The sequence below is a fragment of the Caretta caretta genome, chromosome 4 (genome assembly GCF_965140235.1).
Source record: "Caretta caretta isolate rCarCar2 chromosome 4, rCarCar1.hap1, whole genome shotgun sequence".
In the NCBI taxonomy this organism is placed as follows: domain Eukaryota; kingdom Metazoa; phylum Chordata; order Testudines; family Cheloniidae; genus Caretta; species Caretta caretta.
In genome coordinates, this window is record NC_134209.1 from 109228632 (window position 1) to 109237454 (window position 8823).

Genomic DNA, 8823 nt, shown 5'->3' on the forward strand with positions numbered 1-8823 from the left:
ATCAACACTGCATTAGTGCCCACCACTGCAGCTTTTGCAGTAATGTATCTACAAGGCAACTTGAATCAAGTGCCCACGGTTTTGCAGTCATGGCTCTTTAGAACCAATTCTCATGATCTGAAACTCTCTCTTCTTTCATGAATCTCACGCTAAACTTCCCCTCCAATATTAAGGAGAAGTGATAATATTGAAAGAACTATACTGATGATATCCAAAGGCCAGGGAAGCTTTCTGAGACCGAATGAGAAATAATCTTCAATGGAGCCTTAAAAGATAGCAGAAACTGGTTCTCCTCTGTTGAACTTACAGGATTTCTTGGAAGGGGTAAAGGAAATCCCCTCCACAGCTGGCACCAAGATTTCTTTGTACTCATAGTAGTAGTAGTTGCTCCTCAAGGCCTTGGATCAGCAAAATACACAAGAACGTACTCGGACATCCATGGGAAGTAAGCATGTGCTTTAAATGCTTTCCCTCATCAAGCTCCAAAATAGCACCAGCCACAGAAAATCTCAAATTTAGATTAGCCATTAGACTCAGTCAGAGAGAATAAGAGTGAGAAGAGTGAAAATCCAGGGTGTGTCTGCACTACAGAGGCTATACTGGCGTAGCTACATGTCCATAGCTATGCCTGTGTAAACCCGTAGCATAGATACAGCCTACACGGATGGAAGGGGTTTTTCAGCCAGTGTGGGAACATCATCCCCACCCCCAACGATGGTGGCTACATCAATGGAAGCATTCTTCCATCAACACAGCTGTGTCTACAATGGGGTTTAAGTCAGCATACCTATGTCGGTCATGGGTGTGGTTTTTTCACATCCCTGACTTATGTAGCTATGTCAACCAAACTTTTAAGTGGAGACTGAGATCCAGAGACAGCACTGCTGGGGAAAGGATTAAAGGAGTTTGGCCCACAAAGAGCCATGCTGGGGAAAGTTATAAGGAATTGGCTGTGCAACAAGAGAATTTCTGCTAATGGGTAGCGTTTTTTTAAAAAAAAATAAAAAACCCAGTGGATTTCTAATGGGAATTGGAATAACTCCTGAAACATGCTAGTACAGTACTGAGATACAGAAAATGCACAACACAACCTTCTCATTATTAGAAATCACTTTGTTTGATCTAGAACTACTTTAACATATTAATTTGTCAGAAGCTATGTAGCTAGGGTGACCAGACAGCAAGTGTGAAAAATCGGGACAGGAGGTGGAGGGTAATAGGAGCCGATTTAAGAAAAAGACCCAAAAATCAGGACTGTCCCTATAAAATTGGGACATCTGGTCACTCCACATGTAGCAGACTAGTCCGTATTTCACTGAAATATACAGCTATGCTGTTATGCACACTCCACAGCAGTATGGGTGAAAAACACATTTTCCCCATATTAAAAAAAAATCTTAGAAAACAGTTTCTAAGGGTATTCATAAAAGGTATTTGTTTTTTGAGTTTGAAGTTTCCACTGAGGAAAACAAACTTTGCATCCATACAACCTTATGCAATTCCTATTTTATATCTATTGGCCCTAAAGAAGAAAGATGCAGAAAAGATCTTTAGCCACCACCTTAGACAATACTGCATACAATACTCTCCCTTATCAGGGCAGACTGCTGTCTGGTTTCCTGTCTCAAGCTACTGCTTACAAGGAGAAATAGTTTAGTAAAGAGAACAGATCAGGCCTCTGAAAACAAGTGAAGTATGCAGAATGGTATGACAATCTTTCCCTTCCAAACTGAACCTTTTTTAAAAAATAAAAATAAAAAGTTAATTTTAAAGAGAATTTGAAAGGAAGACTAAAAGTAGCCTTTGTTCTATTCGGGAAGACTGGCTGGGAAAGAGAGAGACAGAAAGAGCGTGACAGACCTCAAAGCTTATTTTACATGCATAGAAATCAGGACCTGAAAATCAGGCTGAGTGTCTAAAAAAAAAAATAAAGTCAACATCAGGATACAAAATATCATCCTCTAATATTAAGGTACAAGTCTGCTCTGTTACTTTCTCAAACATATTCCAGACAGATTTTTACACCTTTGACCACATGGGGCAGAGCTAAAAATCTCTAACTATTAAGTGATGAAAAGTACATTAACAAATAATAGTTTATACTCTTAATTTCAATGAAGATTTGAAAATAGGAAAGAAATGTCCATGAGCGTGTGTGTGTGTGTATCTAGGGAAATGAAGAGAGAGAAAGTGGATGGTGGCAATGGAAGAATGATTAAATAAACTTGCAAAAAGAACAGGAGTACTTGTGGCACCTTAGAGACTAACAAATTTATTTGAGCATAAGCTTTCGTGAGCTACAGCTCACTTCATCGGACGCATGTGTTAATCTCTAAGGTGCCACAAGTACTCCTTTTCTTTTTGCGAATACAGACTAACACGGCTGCTACTCTGAAACCTAAATAAACTTGGACTCTAAGTGTGGAGGTTTTGTCAGTCTTTCGTGTACCAAAGTTTGTTAGCAACCTCTCCACCCCCCCCCCCATCTCTTTCCGTGATGGCTTACTTTAGTATTTTAAATCTGTTAGAGCTTTATCTTTCTATTTAGCTAACACACACTTATACTAGTTTCCCTTGGGACAGATCAACAATGGCTATTAAATCCCTAAAAGGAAACCTTGGCATTAGATAAAACGTTAAAAGTGAAGGGTTAAATCTGTTCCTAAACTAGCTCTGCCAAACTTCACGTTGTGGATTGGAAGCAACTAGCCTTGGAATGAAAACACAAAGCTTCAATACTGGCTGCATAGAAGAGTTTTATTTTTGAAAGGACCTCCTGCTAGCTATGTCAGTTAATTTAAAAAACTTGTTCTACAAAATGCAGAATTTTGTTGTAATATGAAGCTCAGTTTCAGATTTTATAGAAACTTGACTACAGAAAGTTGTGACTAGCAAAATTTACTATACTTACACACTGGTTCCCAGTACTAAACTACTAGTTCAACACCTTTTGCTGATCCAGGGAGAAAAGATGAAATATGACAGAGGCTCAAATCCTGTAGCAGCTAAATTACAATATTTATTCACTGTGCAATGACAACATACTGTACATAATTTTCTAATAGCAGTAAAAGAACAAAAGTAAAAATCCCTGAAATAGAGGAAATAAAATTAAAAATACAACTTACCAAAATTATTAGCTTATGTGTTCACCTGAAATACTTTTCTTACAATTTGTATTTCTGAAGAGACAAAAAGCAAAATAATGTAAGTATCCATATATAGTATATGTGCATTTCAGCGTGTTGCTACTTATAATTTAGATATAGTTAAAATTTAGTTATCCGTGTTCACTGCAAGTGTCTCTAAGGCCTATTATGCTTTTTGAAAAAAATATTGCAAGTGTGTTCAATATAAACTTCCCCCCTTTTAAAGTTTAACATCTAAAAGCCAGCAGCAGCAGAAGAAAAATTTGAAAAACAAATTAAATAAAAAGGACATATTTAAAGATGGAAACATTTCTGTGTGCGTGCAAGAAAACGTGTATTTTTTCAAACATAAGTGAGAGAGAAAGACAGTCCATCTCCTATTTTCATGTAATTTCTCATTCATTTAGGGCCTGATCCAAAGCCCTTTGAAGTCAATGGGAATCTTTCTATCAATTTCAATGAGCTTTGGCTCAGGTCCTTAGTTCTTCTACAGTCAGATGGAGAGTAACAGAAAGATTTCTTATGTCCTCTTTTTGAATTTCCTCTTGATGTTTCTCTCTGTCGGTCCACAGCAGACAAAAGAAAAAAAAATCTGATATCAAAGTAGAAAAAAAACCATGTACTTTACTCCTTCAAAAAGTGCTCAGAGTTTAGCAAAATATAGGACTGCCATACCCATTTAATCCAAAGAAAGTTGTTAGTGTCTCATTTTCCTGCATTAAATCTGGAAGAGTATGGATCCTTGAATTCAGGTAATAGTACGATATTTCCTCCCTTCAGGAAAATGGTACAATTCTAATCTTGATCAAAACTGGAACAGAAAATGATCACGGTGGTATCTTCAGAACAGATATGGAAAGAAGCCAATAGGTTTTCACAGAAATTAATATATAGGGCTGGATTCTCTTCTCACTTGCAGTGGTATTATACCACTGCAACTCCATTGAGTTTAATGGAATTATTCCAGACTTACATTGGCACAGGTGAGAGGAGAAATCAGACTCAATTTTTTGAGAGTCAAACATAGGTTTTTAGAAAAGGGAATGAAACTCATTATTCACCCATGTAAATATACTGGAGTAGAGGGTGTGTGTTAAAAGGTTAACTCAGACTTCTCATGCTGACATAACACAGGCATCTTAAGCAATCACGAGTGTGTAGAGACATGATAACTCACTGGGTGGGGACTGGGAGTTGCAGGGCAGTGACAAGGGGCCTGGACCGGGCTACTGGTCTACTAAAAAAACAGCCTGCAACAGGAAAGAGCACACATATGCCACTTGGAATGTATGACGCAAACCCCAGCCTTGAAACAAAGAACAGGAAACAGCTCTGCTGGCTGTGCTGGAGAGAAATCACAGAGAAACATTTAGACGGCCCTCTCTGACCCTATATTCATGAGCAGCTGGAGTTTTTTAAACAACAACAGTGGGTGGAGGTGTTTGTTCATTGGGTGTGAATATAAACACTGTCTTTATACAGGAGACCTGCCCTACAAACAAGCAAATATCTACACTTAACGGAGGAAGACATGTGATTTTAGACACCACAGGTCATGATAATTAACCTCAGCCTTCCCTTGGATTTCTTTTTGCCTCTAAACTGCTAATATTTAACTACAGGCTGAATTTTATATAACACCATACAGCTAACTCTTAGCCTAAAATTATCTTCTTCAAAGAGAAAAACTGAGTGATCGAGTCGTTACAAGAATTAATTTTTGAAGTACAGCCTATTTTAAAAATTAGCTATTTTCCCACTGCAAAAATTCAGGATGGTTTGACAGCTGAAGACTGACATAATTTAATGCATGCAGTGTTGCTGTATCTGTTGGTCCCAGGATATTAGAGAGACAAAATGTGTGAGGTACTATCTTTTATTGGACCAACTTCTGTTGGTGAGATAGACAAGCTTTCAAGTGTACACAGAGCTCTTCTTAGTGCACTGATGACAGAACTTAAATTTCAAGAGTTATTAAAGACTCACTCTACTAAAACACATACTAATAACAAACCACACTAATTTTCACTTTTCTGTACTTTGGCTTTGGTTACACTTATAGAATGAGATTTTAACTGTAGAACCAGTTAACCACAATTTTTTTTTTATTTTTGACAAATCACTAATACACATCACACTAAAACCATCAAGCTGTTTAAAGAAGAAAACATACTGAGAATGAGCTATGCAGGTGAGAAAGCATACCTCATCTACATGAAATGTATCAGAATAAGTTTATACTTGGTTTCATTCAAAACAACTACTTCACTATTCTTCCTTTTACAACATGCTTTGAACTAGTTCCGCACGGTGGGTCGGACAGCTGCTGTACCAGATATTATCAGACATGGGAATGTGTTACTGCAAGTTATGTGGATTAGCATCCTAGTAATGACAGCAACCACTGTACATTTCATTTTAGTAACTGCAGTTTCAGAAGTACATGAGATTACAACTAGTTACAGAAGAATCTACACAACAGTGTATGGTTGTACATTCTATAGTTATATTACCAGTTTCTTACTTTTTATACTTACTTTTCCAAATGTTAAGTATGAAGAAAATATCTAGGTACTTGCTTAGCCCCTCATCACTGTAGTATCTGAGCACTTTCAACTGACTTAATTCACTTTTACAACTTTACTTACCTGAACACTTTTGTTTTGTAGTGCTGTAGTCATGTTGGTCCCAGGATATTAGAGAGGCAAGGTGGGTAATATGGTTCTCACCCACCTTGTCTCACTTGTGGTTTTGACTGATACTATAACTGTTGTGTAGGTGTAGTGTATTTTCTTAATATTGAAGGGCACTCTCATAACTGTTATATCCTGACAACATTTCAGTTTCCTCATAAAAGGAAAGGACCATTTTATATCTTCTTTCTCCACCCACCTCCCAACTCCAGGCTTTACCTACTATTATACATTAACCACTGTAGGTAAAACATATTTACCTGCTTGGATAAAAGGAAAGTATGCCACTCAACTAAACTCTGCTGCAGACTCTTGTATTTGAAAATATTAGTGCTATCAAACTAAATCATACATTTTAAAGCACAAGGGATAAAGTTAGTTTGAAGTAAGTGTCCCCAGGGTCAGACAGGATTATCAAATCCAGATGTGGTTCCTCTCATAAAAGAAGTTCCTTATACAACAACCAAGAGAGCACATCTTAAAACTATTCTATGGAAAAAATACATGCGTGAGCAGCAACTGTATTCTTTGTTTTCAATACAGATTAAAGAACATTTATGGACATAAATTTCAATAAAACCAAAACCACAAAGTCCCTCATTCAAAGATGAGCCCTGTGAATTGTGACACTTCCTGAGTTTTCAAAGGGCCACTATATAGAGGCAGAGCACAAGCAAACAATGCAGGTACAGTAAAACTGAATCAGGATGGATAAAGAAATTGATTTCATCAAAGAATTTCTTAGTTAAAAAGAATGACAACTTGAACAATTCTAAACTGGTTATTACAGTACTGATTTTGTGCTACTTTTGTAGGATTTCAACATGGGGTCTTAAAGAACTTCTTTCTCTAGTCCATCCCCTTGCCTTCCCCTCCTCTTCACTCTCCCACCCGCTATAACACTTCTGTTTGAAATCTTACATCTGACAAAGATTGAAGATAAATATTCCTATTCCCATTTAAGTGTAGTAAAAACAACATTCATATAGGCAGGGAGTCAATTATGGATGTCAATCCCAATTCCCTATAAAAGTTACTTTATATTTTAAGTGTCAGAGCTATCATAAATATTAGAGATTTTAACTCTTTCCTAGAAAAGTGTTAAATAAGACTAGATATGTTAATTTTTTTTAAAAAACATTTGAGGACTAATTTTATCCCTGGTGTAACTCCACCACAATCAGTCGAGTTATACCAGGGTTAAATTTGGCCATTAAACTATTCCACAGTGCTGTGACCCTAACCATAATGTACTAGTGATAGCGTACTATTTAAAAAACCCAAACAAAAAACCCCAAACCTCTTCACTGTTTTTACTCCCAACAGAAGACAAACGTTTATAATCCAACAGAAGTGAATGAACCCATTACACTGTCCAACTCAATTTCGTACTTTAATAGCATTAGCAAGCTCTGCTGACATTTTAAATTGTAGACTTGTCTATTGTACTGCAGTCCCCCATCTGCCAAAAGATGCTCTGCGGGTGAAACAACTGCTACTGAGTAGTAGGAGCCCAAGAGAACTTCTCATATTGCCCCAGTCAAGAGCCGGAAAGAAAGGGACTCCCTTTCCTATTGAGACAATGGAGCAAACATACACGCCTTGGGATCAGCACCAGAGAGCCGAGCCAAGGCCACACCAGGTGTGTGATTTTTCTTACCCAATCTCTGTAAAAGCCAGTAAGACAGAGGAAAGCACACACACCAGAGCAGACCCCTCTATTTTGTCCCACCCTCTCTTGCAAGCTTTGCAGCAATCACAGAAGCTGGGGATGGAAACATCTGCAGAAAACAACCCTACTCGCCCCCCTGCACACACACACGTGACCTTCTGTCCCCTCTTCCCAGAAAGAGACAAAGTATCATCGGAGTTGGTAACCCCTCCTTCCGCCCTGTGCAGAAACGCATAATAAAGCACCACAGGAGTTGGAGATAGAAACATACGTTCTCCCCCGAACAACTTTCGCAGAAGTTAGGGCGCATCAGGCCGCCGGGACAGTCCGCGGGCGCAGCCCTGGCCCCCAGAGCAGCCCGCTCCCTCCGGAGCCTCAGCGGGCTCGCAGCTTTGCATGCCCCCAGGTCACCCCAACGCTGAATCCCCCCCCCGGACTTCTTCCAGCAGCTGGAAACTTTGGCACGTTGCAGTCAGACGCGAGGAATAACCCCACTCCGCTCCCCGCGCTCACCCTCAGCAAGCAGGGGGCCTCCGCCGCCGCCCGAAGCCCTGCGATGGGGGCTGTGAAACAGAGCAAAGCACCCGGCCCGCCTCCCGGCTCCCTGCGGCTGAGGCTGTGCGCTCCGCGGTGGCCGTGCGTCTCTGGGCGAGGGGAGGGCGCTCGCTCGCTCGGCTCGCCCGGGCTCCTGGCACTAGTCTCCGCTGTCACATGACGCCGGCGCCGCTCGCTCTGCCAGGCTCCCTTGGCCGGCGGGGTAAGGGGAGGGTCAGGGAGGGGAGCGCGGCCAGGGCGGCTCCCAGCCCGCTGGGTGGAGGCTGCGCTGGAGGGGCCGGGACGAGTCACCGGCTCGCACACACCCAGCCAGGCACGCACTGCCTCCCCCGCCCTGCCCCCCGGAGGCAGACAGACTCACAGACACTAATTATCCCCAGCACCACCGCGGAGCCGCCGCCCGACCGGCCCTTCCAGCTGCTCCTCCGCCTCTCCCTCGCTGCGTGTCAGGCAGAGGCGTGCGCCTGGCACCCGGCGCCAACTACACCCCCTGGCCGCCCGAGCAGCAAAGCTGCGGCAGCAGCCAAACAACCGCGCGGCGCAGCGCCCCCAGGGCAGCAGGAAGGGAGGCGCTCAGGGGCGGGCTGCCGCGGAGCTGGCTTCACAAACACGGGCTGGGCAAAGGGACCGGCACCCAGCCGCCCACGGACCCCGACTCTGCCGCCCTTTGCAAGGCGCCTGGCGCTGCGGCGGGGCACGGGACCGCTCGGCTGGGGCACGGGTGGCGGAGCTGCAGCCGGCGTGGGGCAGGGCG

General features: G+C 41.9%; 1 protein-coding gene across 3 annotated transcripts in view; it reads right to left on the reverse strand.

Annotated features, from left to right (window-relative positions):
• Window positions 1-8593, reverse strand: part of KLF3 (KLF transcription factor 3) — a 33203-nt gene extending 24610 nt beyond the window's left edge. The window contains exons 1-2 of one of the 3 annotated variants that reach the window (XM_075127973.1): window positions 8431-8593; window positions 3129-3182 (exon numbers count right to left, since the gene is read on the reverse strand). The gene's annotated coding sequence lies outside the window, so the exon portion shown is untranslated. Of the gene's footprint in view, window positions 1-3128; window positions 3183-8027; window positions 8405-8430 lie in introns of those variants that run through there. The other 2 variants (XM_048848591.2, XM_048848592.2) reach the window with 2 other exon arrangements.
• Between the last annotated feature and the right edge of the window lie 230 nt (window positions 8594-8823).